Here is a 16777-nt window from a genome sequence, read left to right on the forward strand (position 1 = left end):
AAAGATTTATAGAATAGGAATCATATTCAACTGCCTGCTTAATTCATACAACGAGTACGGTTTATATACAAAAATGGCTTCCTAAAATAGAAAACTAAATATAAAAAAAGGGTTTCTAACCGTCAAATTTGAATGGCTTAGAAAACCATATGTACTTCAACCATAAGCTTCTGCACGGCTAGAACCAATTAAGGATAATAATAAAAACTACTTATTATTATTATTGTCATTAATTATAATTAGTCTAAAGATTCTTCTGGATCATTTTTAATCAAACATCTTCAAAAACAGCTTAACAATGGTTCTCCTAGATAGAATTTCCCACTTAGGGCATGCCACTAAACAAAAGTGCCTAAACCCTTTCCTCTCAATTGCACTAAATGGCAATTCATCCATCACTATCATCTCAACTGTTGCTATCTTACAGGCATCTTGGGTCTAATTTTTCAAAGCTAAACTAGGTTCACCATTCAGATTCCCATCACTACCCAAAACCTGCTGCCTTTTTTCTATATTAGCCCTACCCAGATACTTCTTACACACATCGTTAATGTGTCTCCTAAGACTGCTAGTTCCATTATCATAAGGATCACAAGCTAAATTAGTTGTGCAGTACTTACATTGGGCACGAGTTACAGTTCGGGTTTCCTGCATCTTCCCATCAACCATCTCGAAAAGAGGCTTCTCAATTTTGTCAATGTGCTCCCAAACCTTGGAACAAAACTTTATTGTCGTCTTCTCAGCCTTCTTCCTCTTCCCCTTCCTTGGGTCAACTGGTGGTCGAGATGCTGAACTTGGGGTGGAGCTACTTGCGTCTGTTGTGGAGCCTGCCAGAACAATAGCGTTCCAGTGCACTACCTGAAGTCATGCTTGTTGCTGTTGCACTATCTGCTAATGACTAATTTGAAGCCATTGGAGTTTTAGGGTTTTCAATTTTGGGACAAATTGAAAGAATAAAAAAAGCAGTTCAAAATCTTGGGTCTAGGGAAGGATATGATCGATGAATTGAAGGAATCGGACCAACTGATGCAAGAAATTATCCTAAATGGGATGAAGATTAGGATATTGGGGATGAAAATTAGGGAAGAACAGTTGAGAGCTCGAGTTGAATGATTGAGCAAATGAGAGAAAATGAGCTGAGGTTAGGGTTTTTGGTCGTCCACATGTATAAATTAAAGGCCAATAAAATATTACCACATGTATAAGTAAATATATCGGTACCGAGACTGACCCGTTTGTTTTATATTCGGTTCGGTTTTGACCCGAACCGTGAAGAAAAGACAAAAATCCAAACCGGCCCGTCGGTCTATCCTTTTTTCGGTTCGGTTCCTCGGTCTATCGGCCTCAAACGCCTAGGCCTAGTATAAACCATCTTATTGTTGATGAAGTGGTCAGGAGGAAAATAGGGATACTTGAGGTTCAAGGAACCCTAACAACCTTGGTCCATTCACTTATACTAAACAATACAAAGCTGGTGTACAGCAAGGGAACCAATTGTTCTTTGGCCAAAGTTGCATGTGGACAAATGAATTGGCTAAAGACCTGGAATCAACATGAGAAATAAGCTCTCCTAATATGAGCAAGAGTAAAAGGTACCTGATGAACTCGAACAAGGACAGTTTAGGGCTTTTCAACTCCGGCCTGACGACATAAACCAGTTAATCTTGCCTCAGAATCTGGAACATTTGCATAAAAATCTCTCAAAATAGGGAAATGGGTTATGGAAACATCTGATTTCAACCTAGCTGTTTAGTGATTGATAAGACATTAGAAATGGATTAGACCAAAAAACAAAGAGAATCAGCACATGGACCAAAGGCCCAATTTTTTATGTGTTCTGGGGGCAACTGACAACACTTCATCGACTGCTTTTCATTAGGGCTGGGCAAGGGCCGGGACGGGCCAGTTTTGAGGTATACCCGATCCCGGGCCTGAAATTATCTTTGGGTACGGGCCGGGCCGGTAAGGCACTTTTTGGGATTTGATACCGATTGTACCGAACCCGACCGGTTTCGGGCCGGGCTCGGGCCCAAATCGGGACTGAACAACAACCCGAAAAAAAAAAAAAAAAAAAAAAAAAAACAAATGCTTTCAAAGTTTGCAAACTGGGCAATTTTTTGAGTTTGCAAACTGGTAGCTTTCAGCCTCTTCAACTCTGCACATTTGCAAATGAACAATTCCATCATTCCAGCCCTATGAATCAATAAATGTATGAAATATGATTCAAATGAACAATCTCATCATTTCCATGATTCCCAATTTTCCATCATTCCATCATAAATCAAGGGTAATCCAATAATCCATCAAGGCTGATCTGATTCAATAAGTGAAGCAAGAAAAGTAGAAAACAACAACAGTACAACTTACAACACTAACAAAGTAACAAGCACACAACTGCAAAACAAGTTACAAGTCTGCATAACAAATTAACAATTAACAAGAAAACAAGTACTCAAGTAGACAATCTTAACTTCACATTCAGTTCACATTTCACAATTCACACATCAACTAAACTGCTTAAAAGTTTAAAATTACTAGACTGCATTACAAGAAATCAAGAATACAAGTTGCTACAATGTTCACACTTCATCCATTATAGTTCATTATTCAATATAATCAATACATAAACTCATAAAGTTGGGACAACATTAAAAATTGAAGACAAATTAATACTCGTGTTTTTTCCTATAGTAGGCCCTTGGTGATTTTGAATCACACAGAAACTAATGACCCTCTTATGCATTTTCCAATCAATGTCAATGAAATGGGCAGTAAGCACCATATAATTGACATTTTGAACACTTGTCCAAGTGTCAGTGGTGAGGCTCAACCTATACTGCTTCAAAATCTTCTTCAATTCCTTCTTTGAACTATCATACTTACCTAGAAAGGTTCTGCATAGTTTCCTTCTAGAGGGAACATCAACTAGAGGACAGACTTTGTCGCAAAATCTGTTAAACCCTTTCTTTTCCACAAAACTAAAAGGTAGTTCATCAATCACAATCATCTCTACACAAGCTTCTAGATAATCATCCTGGTTATAAGCTACTGTGGTCAATCTATTTCCCTTTGATTTATCACCAGCAAGATTTTTCTGAGATTTATCCACATTAGGTGGATAATATCTACAATTTTGGTTGATATGCCTAATCATACCAGAAGTACCATTCTTAGAACTATCCACAGCAAAATCTCCTACCTTTCCCCTAGGGCAATATTTACAATAAGCTCGTTTATGAACAATCTCAATATCATTTCCCTCAGCATCTTTCTGAACCTCAATCTTATCATATTCAATAAAATGCTTCCAAACAAAACTACTTTTGATATTAGATGCAGTAGAAGGACACTCACTTACAGATGGAGGAGCTTCAGGTTGACTTGCACCTTCTTCAGCTGCAGTAGCTTGAGCTTCAATCTGCTGAAATAATTGTTGTTGTGCTTCACCAGCTCGAGGATAAGATGGTGATGTTCCTATGGAAGAATCCTCAAGACCAGAAGCTGTTGGTCGAGGTCGAGCCACTATCTTCTTCCCTCTAGCCATACTGTTCTTCAACTGTGATGTTGAATTGCAGAATTTGTGATGAACTGATGACTGGTGAATCAACGATGAGATGAGGATTGTGATGAGATTGTGATGAATTGGTGATGGTTGTGATGAATTGCTGAAAGAGTGAGACTGTGAGAGTGTGAGAGCTGGGGATCGAACTGGGGATTAGGTTTCAGAATTGGGGATCGAACTCATCGAAGTGGATAAAGTGATCGTAGAGACGTAGACTGGTTCGTGGCAGAAACCCAACCGAGTTGACCGTTATGACTTATGAGCATGCATTCAGTGTGCTCATGTCTATACTAGAAGTATAGACTCGAAAATGGACCAATTAGATATTAAATAAATAGAATTAATCAAAATAAATATAATATTTATATAATTTGGTACGGGCCGGGCCCAATTCGGGTTTGAGTTTAGGGTACCGAAGCCCGTCCCGTTTTTACTGTTTCGGTTCGAGACAGTACCAAACCGAGAAATTCAGAAATGAGGCCCGTACCGTCCCGGCATTTTTCGGTTCGGGTTCGGTAACTCGGTTTACTATGACCAGCTGTACTTTTCATCGAATCACTTCCTCTACTGTTGGAAAAAATATATATATATCGTACTCAATTTATCATGGAAATCATGGTGACTCTCCAAATCCGTCTCCAAGAAAAATATTAAAGTATTGTCTAATGTTAAAATAAGTTTAACCGAGACAGATTGTCATATTTCAAATTCTATATGTGTAATGTACCAAGAAGATTACGGGACTCTATAGCAAAGCCTATATATGAAAATAAACACAACCTCAGCTAACATTCTTAAAAGAGAAATTTGGTCGTTTAGTTATGAATAAGATTAAAACACAACTTCATAAATAGTAAGAGTTTCTCTTCATCATCAAAAAAAAAAAAATAGTAAGAGTTTTTTTCCTTTATCTTTGAGAATGAGAATGGATCGGAGATTCAAATTTGTGAACTCGTCAACCACTGTACCATTGAACCAACTTAATATTAGTAGTGATGCTATAGTTACTCTCCACTTTCTATTTACAAATCAAATGCTAGATCAATGAAAACCTAAGAAGAGATGAGAAAATGACAGCCACTAAAAAGTTTGGAATCAATCGCCTTCAATTGGAAGTGAATATTAATTTGATAAAGGTCATCCTCAACTATCCGTCCCATAAACTTTTGATATATCTCGTCTAATTTTTTAAGAAAGGCATTGGATAAATACCACTTATGGAAAGGGTTCACTAGTGAACTTCATATATGATTACTTGATGTAATAAAAAAAAATATATGATTACTTGATTTTGCATCATATGATATCTGCCACTCACCGATATATGCTCGAGTGATTACTTTCTCTTTTTAACAAGTTCAAGGATGGTCGAAAGTACATGTACGTGCATCAATCAGCGATCTGAATGGAATTGTGGATGAGATTTTTACAACATACACAAAAGATATAAGCAAATCTGCAAGTGATTCAAGAATTTCAATCATTCAATCAACTTGAAAGAAAAAAAAGGAACCCAATAGATCATCTATAGCTAGATTTGTCAGTCTCTATCTTTTCCGACATGCTATCGGCTTAGCCCGCAGAATCTCCCTGCAACAAAATGTTTACTTTGGACTATAGATACCCAAATTCAATAGAAACATCAATCATAGCGTAGGGTTGATGAGAAACAGTAACGCAGGTCCATGAAATCTAAGTTCGATATTGGTAAATCAATTAATTGACTACCATATCAAACATTAATTTGATAAAAGGAAGACGTATTGATAAGTGTCTTGTGTTGTAGAGAAACTAAAATTGAGAGGAAATTGTTGTGTATTCTCATTGATAATATGGGCCTCTTTATATAGAGGATTACAATGCATAGAATCTCAATCGTACAAGGAAAGTAATCGTACATTGAATAGGAATCTAGATCCTTCTAATTTAACCCTATTACCACTAGGTCAAGTAACCTAGAGTTTGGGCCAAACACAGAAAAGAGATTTCCTTAAACACTCCCCCTTGTGTTGCCCAAACGCGGTGCTTCTCTCGTTGCCTCGTTAAAAACCTTGCCGAGTAACAAAAACCCAGTGGGACAAAAATAACCTCGGTCGAAGGGGAAAAAGAGCACAACACACCCTTTACGTTTCGAGACCATACATGTAGACATCTCCCCCTGATGTCTGCATCTCCCCCTGATGACTACGGTCATGGGAGTTTGGGTAACTTCCGCAAACGATGCTACCAACATGTCTCTCGAAAGTGGAATTTAGGCAATGACTTAGTGAGCAAGTCTGCCACACTGTCCTCAGATTGAACCTAGTTCACTTTGATCTTGAGGAAAGTCTGTTGTTGCTGATTATGCTTGGCATTGTCACTTTTGATGTAGCCTTGCTTCATTTGTTCAAAACAAGCAGCATTATCCTAAATGCTCGTAGGCTCATTTGTGATAGACTTCAAACCACAATTGTTCGAACATGCGTAACTATGGATCCAATCCATATACATTCATGAATCACTTCATGAAGAGCAATGATCTCTGCATTGTTCAAAGATATAGCGACTAGGGCCTATTCTGTAGACCTCCAAGATATCGCAGTCTATACCCATGGTGAACACTTAACCAGTTTGGGAATGACCTTTGTGTGGGTCAGAGAGATATCCAGCATCAGCAAAATCTTCCAAAACGCTAACTTCGTTTTGGGATGGGGAGAGGGGACGCAAGCCGGTGTTGGCAGCGTTCCTGGTGTGTGATGGGTCCGAATCCATCATCTCTCTGTAGGGATAAAGCATGCCCATATCAATCGTACATCTCAAGTCCGAAAGATACCTTTTACACCAATCCAATGGCATCGCGTTGGCGCACAGCTATACCTTAGCTAACAAGTTTACAACATATGAGATGTCCGGTCTTGTGCATTGGGATAAGTACAATAATGCGTCAATTGTACTAAGTAAGGCACTTCTGCCTCTAGCACATCTTCGTCATCATCATTTCGACGAAGAGGATCCTTTTCAGGATCAAGACTACGGATGATCATGGGGGTGCTTTTTGACCTTGTCAAAATGCCTAAGCATCTATCAACACGATGCTCAAGTTCCAAACCGAGACATAATCGTGTTCTCCCAAAATCCTTCATCTCGAACTCGGATTTCTAGTGTTCAGCGGTTTCCCTTAACTCTTTAAGGGCTTCTAATGAAGATCAGGTCCAACATGAACCGCTATAGAATCTGAAACTTGTTATGGAAACGCGTGGGCATATCCCTTCCCAATCAAGTAGTCATCTTAGTGAGCGTTTCAACCTCTTTGTAAAACGCGCTCCGTGGTCTAGAGCCACTTGACTTGGGTAAATGAAGTTCACCATGAACCTTCATGTACATTCCGTATCTAGATCCCTTAAGATACGTAGTGACCACATTTGTAAGCTGCATGTTCAGTTATTCGGAAACTACCAAACTGATAGGGTAGTGGAGTGCAATGACATCCATTACGAGATAATATGACTCATCGTAGTCGATTCCAGGGCGTTTTGTGAGAAGCCTTGCGCCATAAGGCGAGATTACCATCTCTTTTTCTCACCACGCTTTCTAACGAAGACCCATTAGTCAATAGGTTTTATGTTAGGAGGTGTTGGCATCACTAGCTCGAAAACCTTCCTCTTCGTTAGAGAATCCATCTTAACCTGGATCGCATCTTTTCCATTTAGGCCAAATCTTTCTACGTTGGCAGTTATTCATCAACGGAGCGTGGTTCGATATCATCGGACTCAACAAACTCATGCGCAACGAAATGCGTGACTACATCATCAATTATGATGGAGTTTTTATCCCACGTCTCATGTACACTAGTGTAATTTTCATAGAGCTCTATATTCTCAGGAATAGGGTTCTAACGTTGAGGCGTCCCCCAATGATAACCATAACCCAGAAGATTCTCATGAGACGGATTTTGAGTGTCGATGATCAAAGGGTTGAAATGTGCCAAAGTATCCTTCGAACTCACGGGCCTCCCACGCATCCTAGCTGGGGCCATGGCCTATAATGCCAGAGTACCACTCTCTTTGGCATTGGCACCATGCCTACCTCTGTGTAGGGTGGCGCTACGTCCTCTCATAGGGACGTCCATCCTTGCAGGCATGTTTGCAGCATATTTGTGTGATCTCGTCACTTTAACAGGGAACGAGTTGAGACATAGTGGGGACAGACTACGACAATTCCTATCGTTCCTGTTGAACATTCGTGTTCGTATCTCCCCCTAACGACCGGAAGACTGTCTCATCAAAGTGACATTCGCAAATCTAGCGGTAAGGAGATCGCCTAGTAAGGGCATTAAGTGGCGGAAGATAGTTGGAGTCTCAAATCCAACGTAGTTGCCCATTCGTCTATGAGGACCTATCATAGTGAGCTGTGGCAGCGCAATTGGCACATAAATGGCTCACTCAAATGTGCGTAAGTACAAAATACTTGTACCCAGTCACTAGCTGAAACGCAGAGAGACATTGAGTGGCGGTAGGTCGTAGACGAATTAGCATGGCTGCATGCGATATTGCATCACCCCAGGCAGATATTGGTGCGCATTACCAATGTCCGGACTACCATCATAGTCGTTTCCGCGAGACCATGTGGGTGTGTTCATGGGAATATAATGTCCAACATTAGTCCCAATGCAATAACCATCGAAAGTCTTCGATGTAAACTCTCTAGCATCGTCAAGTCCAATTGACGGAATAGGATGATCCGGGGAGTGAGCCCGTTGTTGTATGATATGTCCTCGGAGTGTAGCATAAGCAGCATTACAGGTGGACAATGGCACAACACGAGACCAGCGTGTTGGCATATCAACCAACATCATGAGATATTTAAACGTCCGCAAGTTGGTGGAATCAGTCCACAGAATCCCTACGGATTCTATGTAAGAACATAATGAGTATTTTCATATCCTTTGCATAGGACGGTCTCAGTCCTAATTTTCCTAAGGAAGTGGCTTTGTAAAATGAGCGAGAGGTCTTAGAAGCAACCAAGGAGAGTTTTGGTTGGGCCTGAGCGTTTGAAACGCATATTGAAGCAAAGTTTGTGACTACATCACCCATGGTGTCATGACCATGGGAAGTGGCATCCATGGCGTTATAACCATGGGGATTGACATCCATGGCGTCATGGCCATGGGTAGCGCCATATATGGCGTTGTCATAAGGGACTTGGGCGGCCATATGGAGCCCCAAGACAGCTGCAGCGCTAGATGCTGCAATTGTTGCGGTCTTGCTAAGTCCAGGAACCAATTTTTGATTCTTGCTTCATTTCGCTCGAGGGTGTCCATGTGAAGTCTTTAGTAGACGGATCATCATATCATGACCAGGGTGACTTATCCTGTCGAGACAAAGCCAATATGTGTCTAAATCCAAGAGATCTTCTCTCATAACTTTATTGGATTTAATAGCTCGAATAGTGACATAAAGTCCTCTAGAGAGACACATAAACTTCTCTAAGATGCGCCTTCGTTCGCAATCATTAGAGGCATTGCAAAGGAACTCATTTTTGTTCTCTACATGCGTTTTCGCATGGAATCCGTTAGCTATCCATAGGTGCGAGTTGTCCTAGAAGCGTAGAGAGTTTCTGTGACATTAATCAAGGTGCCATTTGGCAAAGAGAACTTGGGCTATTCCATGTCCTTGAATTAATACTGATGGCCCAGCCATCGTAGTCACAAAGTAACATGCTCATGAATCAAAATGGAGTCATAATGAAAAGAACTCAAAATTTTATTCATAAGCCAACGGAGTACATCATTGTCTCTTAACCATTAGGAGAATCTAATCCAAATGCTTAGCTAATGCAAAACAATGGTAGTCGTCTAACTTCTTTTGGTAATTCCAACGCAAATGTGACCAGGTGAGTAGGGAGATGTCGGTGGAGCAAAGCTCGCTTAATTACCACTTATCTCAAAACCATCCTAGACATCACATTTACATTGAGTACGCCTACTTTGAAGAAAGACTAAACCATAGGCATCTACTACAAAAATAATATGGCAATTGCCTACATCTCTTGGAAAATAAAGACTTAAACAGAATTGGCGATCTATTGATCCCAGCCAGATTCGTAGTCTTCAACCCTTCACTCTAGATCATCTTCTTGATCTTCTTGTTCTACATAGTGAGCTTCTCTTGCTTCACAAATATGCTTTGTAGGCAGTGACAAGTTCTTCACGAGCTCTACAAATGTGTGCCCAATGATCAGACACTCCACATTGAGAACATACATCTCTTTGCTCAAACTCCATTGATTGAGGCGCTTTGAAAGCATCATTAAGATGGCTCTTAGTGTTGGTGGAGCCACCAACATGGCCAGAGGCGTTGCCTCCCTCTCTCTTTCCACGTTGACCTCTTCGGTTCCGTGTTCGCCTATTTTGGCGATTACCTTCCCAAGTAGAGCGATTATATGGACCAGAACGTCCAGAAGTATCCCTAAGGTTAGGGTTTCGCTCTTGGCGCCTTCTCTTAGGGGCGCAACTATAATTGGATTCCGGAATATGCTCTATTTCCACGGATCTCGAATTATAGTTCTTCAGAAGGATGTTGTCATGCTTTTCAGTGACATTCATAGCTCCAATGAGCTCATGAAACCTTGTGATCCGTCCTGCAGTAACATCAATTCGATAGTTCTTAGCAACCATCAATGCAGAAACGGGGAAGGTAGAGAGAGTCTTCTCAATCAACATCACATTTGTGATCTCTTTACCACAGAATTCCATTAAGGATTTAATGCAAAGTGCTTCCAAGTTGTAGTCAAGAACTGACTTGAAATCATAGGAGCGGAGGCTATGCCATCTCACTTCTAGGTCAGGAAGCAAGGAAGGAGTCACGGACGTTGCCAAATCTTTCTTCGAGTGAGACCCACAGCCTTCTGGGGTCTTCTTCATTCATACACTCGTACTGGAGCGAATCATCTATATGACGAGTCATTAGGATGATGGTTTTCGCCTTATTTGCCTCTAAGGCTGCTCTATTTGCTTCCAAAGCTTGAGCTTGCTCAACAGTTAGCACGTCCTGGCTAGGCTCGAGAATCGTATCCAGGATTCCATCGGCCTTGAGATGCTGGCGGACATCACGAACCCACCTGTGATATTCAGAGCCAGTTGTTCCCAATGGAGCAAAGTCCAATTTGTTCAGGTTACTCATCCAAAAAGAGAACAAGAAATTAGGGTTAGTTTCGGAGCGTGAAAGGCTACCATGAAAACATATAAAATTTCTGAGCGTAGTCACTTCCAAGAAATTAGGAATTTCCGAGCGTAGTCGCTTCCAAGAAATTCGATTCCAAGAGGGGTTGGATTAGATTGAAACAATGATGTGTGTGGTCGATCGTTTTCTTCTCAACAAACTCTTAAGTTTGGAGGACTCTACAAGCTCCAAGCTTGGAGTGAGCATGAACCCCCACAGTTCGGCTTTTGGTCTCCCCTATGAAGAAGAAAGGGGGGTAGAAGAAGGGAGGTTGAAAGTCCCCAGAAAAGAAGAGAAATTGAATTTAAAAACTCTAAAAAACGGGAACGTTTAGTAAAAAATACCTCGAAATAAGTCGCCGGAAAATTTGGCCGGAAAAGTTGCCGGAAAAGTTACTGGAAAGTTATCGAAAAGTGGCCGGAAGTCGGCCGGTAAAAGGTTGAACGGCGTTGACCGGGGTTGACCGAGGTGCTGACGTGGCGGCCGGTTGCTGACGTGGCGGTCAGTTGCTGACGCAGATGCTGACGTGGGGATGACGTGGCAAGCTTCTGGGCTGCTTCCGTCTTCTGGGCCTCTGGGTCTGATTGCTTTTTGGGCCAAAAGTAGGGGTGGATCCGCTGGGCTGTGCTGCAGTTTGATTGGGTTGGGCTTGACTGGAGGAAATCTGGCAGATGTAGACCAGCAAGGAAATGTCAGGTGATCTTTTGGCGGGTTCGGGGTCTTGCCGGCTGGTTCCCGGAAAATTTCCACCGGTTCCTGGATCCTGGAGTGGCGTGGCATCTTCTGACAAAATGTGGATGTGATCGGTGGATAGAAAGGATGTAAACAGGCAGAAGATTGACGGATTCTTCTTGGGGGCCGGTTCAGTCAATTCCGGCGGCCGGTTCAGGTAAATTCCGGCCGGTTCTTGGGGTGCCGCCGCCGGTTCTGGATTCCTGGAATCGAGTTCTTCAAGGTGTGGGGTGGAGGAAGAAAAGGCTTCAAGGTTTTGTATTCGGATTCAACGTTTTTAGCTTCTTGAATCAGGGTTTGGCTATTTGTTTCAGGGTTAGGGCTTCGTGCTGATAACGTGTTGTAAAGAAACTGAAATTGAGAGGAAATTGTTGTGTATTCTCATTGATAATAGGGGCCTCTTTATATAGAGGATTACAATGCATAGAATCTCAATCGTACAAGGAAAGTAATCGTACATTGAATAGGAATCTAGATCCTTCTAATTTAACCCTATTACCACTAGGTCAAGTAACCTAGAGTTTGGGCCAAATACAGAAAAGAGATTTCCTTAAACAGTGATTTTTTTTGACAATTAAATTTGATTCTTTCAGTAACTCTCATTTAACCTTTTTTTTTTTTTTTTAATAAAGGACTTGTGTGACTGTCCTTGCCTTGATTAATCTACTCGTATAACTTTTTTGATAACATAAATTCATATTAATTATTGAAATATCCTTCAGTCACTGCAAAACTCACACTACAGTTTTTTTTTTTTTAGTTGAAACAAGTTCCACAACATGCATAACCACATAATAATCATATTATCGTCAATTGTATCGAACGAAGTTTGGTAAATTGATCAAGCTAAATCTTTCGCAAAAACTCAATTGTCAATGTGTGCTCATATACTTGCACTAGTTTTTTTTTTTCTTTCTTTCTTTTAAAAAGATGATCAAAGGGTTTCACTCCTGCTCCCATGGTGACTCGAACCCATGACTTCGTACATATGTTGAAATGCTTGGTCTTTTTAGCCTCTTAAAGGAAGAAAAGAAATAACTGATTTATCAATTGGAATTTAACACTAGAAAAGCCTCGAAGTTTGAAAGTTTCAGCGATGAATCTGCTCTACTTATCCGATTTGATTCTAACAGTAAGTGTACTTTATCCAATGATTATGACCGATCACGACCGTCCACTCTATTGACTGAGGCATCAAACAGAATCTTTTAGATATTGTGGTCCCACCACCAAGCACCCTGGTTTGATACATGTGTCGATATGAGATTCAATGATTCGACTATCTGTTAAGCATGGAGGAAATCGATGTCTCAAAAAGACGTAGCTTAATATGCAACATTTGTGATCGTCTGTAGCGCGTCACAATTTGAAAGGAGAAGTGTCACTGTCTACTACAGGCCACGTATGAGTCCAAGATACTGGAGAACCAAAGGCGGTGATGATCTCAACGATATGTGACGTGGGAATCGTAACCGTGTGGCTGTGGTGGAAAAGTCCCTTGGGTAGTCCATCAGCGTATCTTTTCCCCGAGGCCTTAACTTATACCGTGGTGAGATTTTATTGTGGCTGTGTTAGAATTCTAGGGAGTCACTAAGCGGCTAAGCATTTGTTTTTTTAACAAATTACCACTACCTACACTTTTTTTTCATAAATTACCATCAGCATGCCTGTTTTTTTAAATTCCCATGAGCTAGTGTGTAGGGCTCATGCGCAAGGTATTATACCTTACTGTCAGATTCCTTTCCTTTTTAAATTATTTCTATTGGTAAGTAAATTACGAATCTGCCCTTGTGGGTTTGATAATGTGAATTAACACTGCTGAATGTCAATAGCATTATGAAAAAAATAATATTTCTATATTCTGTCTTTGTTTTTCTTAGAAACAACACATTTATTTAATAATTCCAAAAACTATTTATACATATTACAATATGAAACTTTTTTTTTTTTTTTTTTAAAACCCACCCCATTCCCACCCTTGATGGGGCTCAAACTCCTGACCTCTTATATATGAAACTTGAACACTATATCATTTATCTCTGGCTTTGCTGCTTTCACATACAAGTTGCTTTGAATTTCACCTCTTCTCATGGTGAAGAAGTTTCTCCAGCAGGATTTCTTGGAGTACTGACCCTCAGTAGTATATTGACCCCCAGTAGTATACTAGCCCCAGTAGTATACTGACCCTCAGTAATGTACTGATCCCTAGTAGTATACTGACCCCCAGTAGTATACTAGCCTGGCCTTCTTGCATTTGCTCACTTCAGCATTGCTTTCATTAGCTCCATCCTGTAAGTCAACCGACAACACAGAGCATAAGGGATAACAAAGTGTGCCCAAAACTGCTTTGGCAATTACAACTCTAATCCTTTCTCTTCAAATATGACAACTCTAATCATTTCTCTTCAAAAATCATAGCATTCAAACACATAAGAACTGTCACTAAACTTGGAGCCTAATCTCTAATAATCTCTATAGAATTCTGATCAAACAGGAATAATAGTACCAGTAACAACACAATTCTAAAACTATGATTCCACAGCAGGACTACAGACACAGATCACATTCACTGATTCCACAAAAACAATAGATATTGCATCCTTTGGATACCCAGAATGATGTCAATACAACCTACAGTGCACAATATAGTTTAGAATATGATTAAGTTGCACATGTTTCAGCTAATGGATGTTGACTCACTATTGAAAGACTGATTTGACCTTCTCGACATCAAGCGACTATTGTAGTATATGAGGCACTCCCAGCTTGATCTGTAATTTCATCTCCCTGCAGAAATTAGAAATTATAACTAATTGACAAACGAAACAAATTCAAAAACGATCTTCCAAATATGATAACCATCGAACACAACGCCCAATCTGTGAAAACCTCACTAACCTGAAAATTTGCTTCACCGCCTCGATTCGCCGCCTCGCCACTCACTTCGACTCCTCGCTTCGCCGCCTCGCCGCCTTGCTTTACCGCCTCGCTTCGCCACTTGCCTCGCCTCACCGGCTACTTCGCCATCAGAGCCTCGATTTGCTACTCCGATTTGCTACTCTGATTTGTTGCTTAGCTGCAGAAATGGAAGAGAGGTTTTGATTTTGGGGAGAAATGGATCTGAAAGAGATATGAGAGAGAGCGAGAGCTTTATCGTGATAGATATAGAACGAGTGACAATTTTTATAATTTCATAAACGTTTAACTGTCCTTTTTGTCCTTAATATATTGAAAAGTTACTGTAGCTAGGTTTAATTTGACCGTACGGGAACTGTATTTATGGCCCTTGCGCATGGGAAAGAAATGAAAGAATTTGTAGCTAGTCTTGTTTCTTCTCACTTGGTCACTTGGATGTTTGAATGTTTATTGTTAGATTCAAAAGCCAATTCAAGAAATTTATAACATCATCAAAATTTCAAAATAAGATAAGATACAGGTTGAACAGTCGATAACTACAACTAAAATTAGTAGGCTGATATTGACTTTAATAAACTATTATAGTTTATCATATTGAAATTTATTCTAAAAGCTTATTTGAAAAGAGAAAATATAATAATGCTATAACATCGTAATCTATTCTATGACCTTGGTTAACGATTGATGCTGGTGTAACCTTAGTGGTAGAAAACATGGTCCGTTCACGAGTTCAAGAGCCAGAGTTGGTGGCTTGGAAGAACCGTGATTTTCCTCCTTGCAGTGGCTGGCCAAATGTTGTATTGAGAGTAATTAGGTAGGGAACTTGCTTAGGATAACGGTCGATAGGGTTGCTACATTGTAGTCATGTCATTTGATACTAGTTTCAATTTTTTGTTGGGGAAATGTTCAAAATATAAATTTTATTAAAAAATCAAAAGGTGTTATTTATATTTGCACATTTTGGGTTTGCCCAAGTGAATTAATATGACCAAAGTCAAATGGTACAAGTGAAATGTATCTTACAATTTGAAGGGGTATTACATGCATTTCTATATAAATGATTCATTCTCTACAGAATGAGAGAGTCCCAAGAACATTCTAACATGATCTAAGCCTCCATATTCATCATTTTCATGTTTTTCTACACATAAAACTACTAGAAACTGATAGTGCACAATTGTTTCTAGGAACCTTAAGCCATGTTGTAAACATTCTTTTGAGTGTTAATGTTAGTTTTCGTCAGTGCAAAACATTCCAACAACAACATTGTGCTCGGTTTCATTGTGTCCTAGAGGAATATTTGATTATTCCCCTTTGCACACTTGACAGTGGAGCAAATAATGTCTTACGGAAAACGTTGCTATAATGTGTCTTAAAAGCATAAACTCTCCCATGGTCCATATACTCACAATTTTGTCTGAATCTTTGGTTATGAGTAGCGCTCTAAATCTAACAAGTTAAAAACCACTCTTTAAATTATTTGATCGACCTGGTAACTTGTAAAATCAAACTTAAAAACCCAACTTGGTTCAAAAGTTCATATTACCCCACAAATTTAAATCTAATGGGAAAATTAGCCAAAAAAAAATTAGCAAGAAAATAATTGTCTTCAATTGGAAAGGAAAAAAACAACAACAAGTGTTCTAGCTAGTTCTTCTCTTAAACTTTAAACCCTAAACCACTACATTAATCCAAGAGTTTAAAAGTGGTTAGTTTCATAATGTGAAGTTAACTAGTTGGTTATAGAGCATTAATGAGATGTGTAACAAAAGCGCAACCAACTTTTACAATCATAAAATTATTCATCCAAAATAAAAACACGTTGCTTGTAATCTTCGTGTAATAACTCAAAACTTAGATAGAGATTTTAATATGATAGTCTCGGTGGTTCAAGAAAATTATTTTTAATTAAACATGAATACTAATGCCCAACTCTAAAAAATTGAAAGTGCAGGGATCTTATGCTAATGCAAGGTTAGCATGGTCGTTTGTTGTGCGATTTGTATTTAAGAGGTCATGGATTCGAGCAATGGTGAAGTCATTTGTTAAACAATTTTACTTGTAATAGAATTCTAATAGTGGGACCAACTCACTAATCATAAGATGACACGTCATAAAAATGGAGTACACCAAGTCCATGTATACTCCTAAGCTGACTAGTCATGCTACCTTATCGCCACATAATAAAATATGGGCCTGCAATGAGTCACATCAGCAAGTTAATAGACTCACTTAATGGAAGACTAACAGATTGGACCTATCGGATAAAAATTGAAAGTGTAGGGATCTTTTTGATGAAATTAGAAGAGCACTGATTGAAGTGACTTTACCTAAAAAATTCAAGTAGTAACCAATACTTAGCCCTAAA

The sequence above is a fragment of the Rosa rugosa genome, chromosome 2, assembly GCF_958449725.1.
Source record: "Rosa rugosa chromosome 2, drRosRugo1.1, whole genome shotgun sequence".
Lineage (NCBI taxonomy): Eukaryota > Viridiplantae > Streptophyta > Magnoliopsida > Rosales > Rosaceae > Rosa > Rosa rugosa.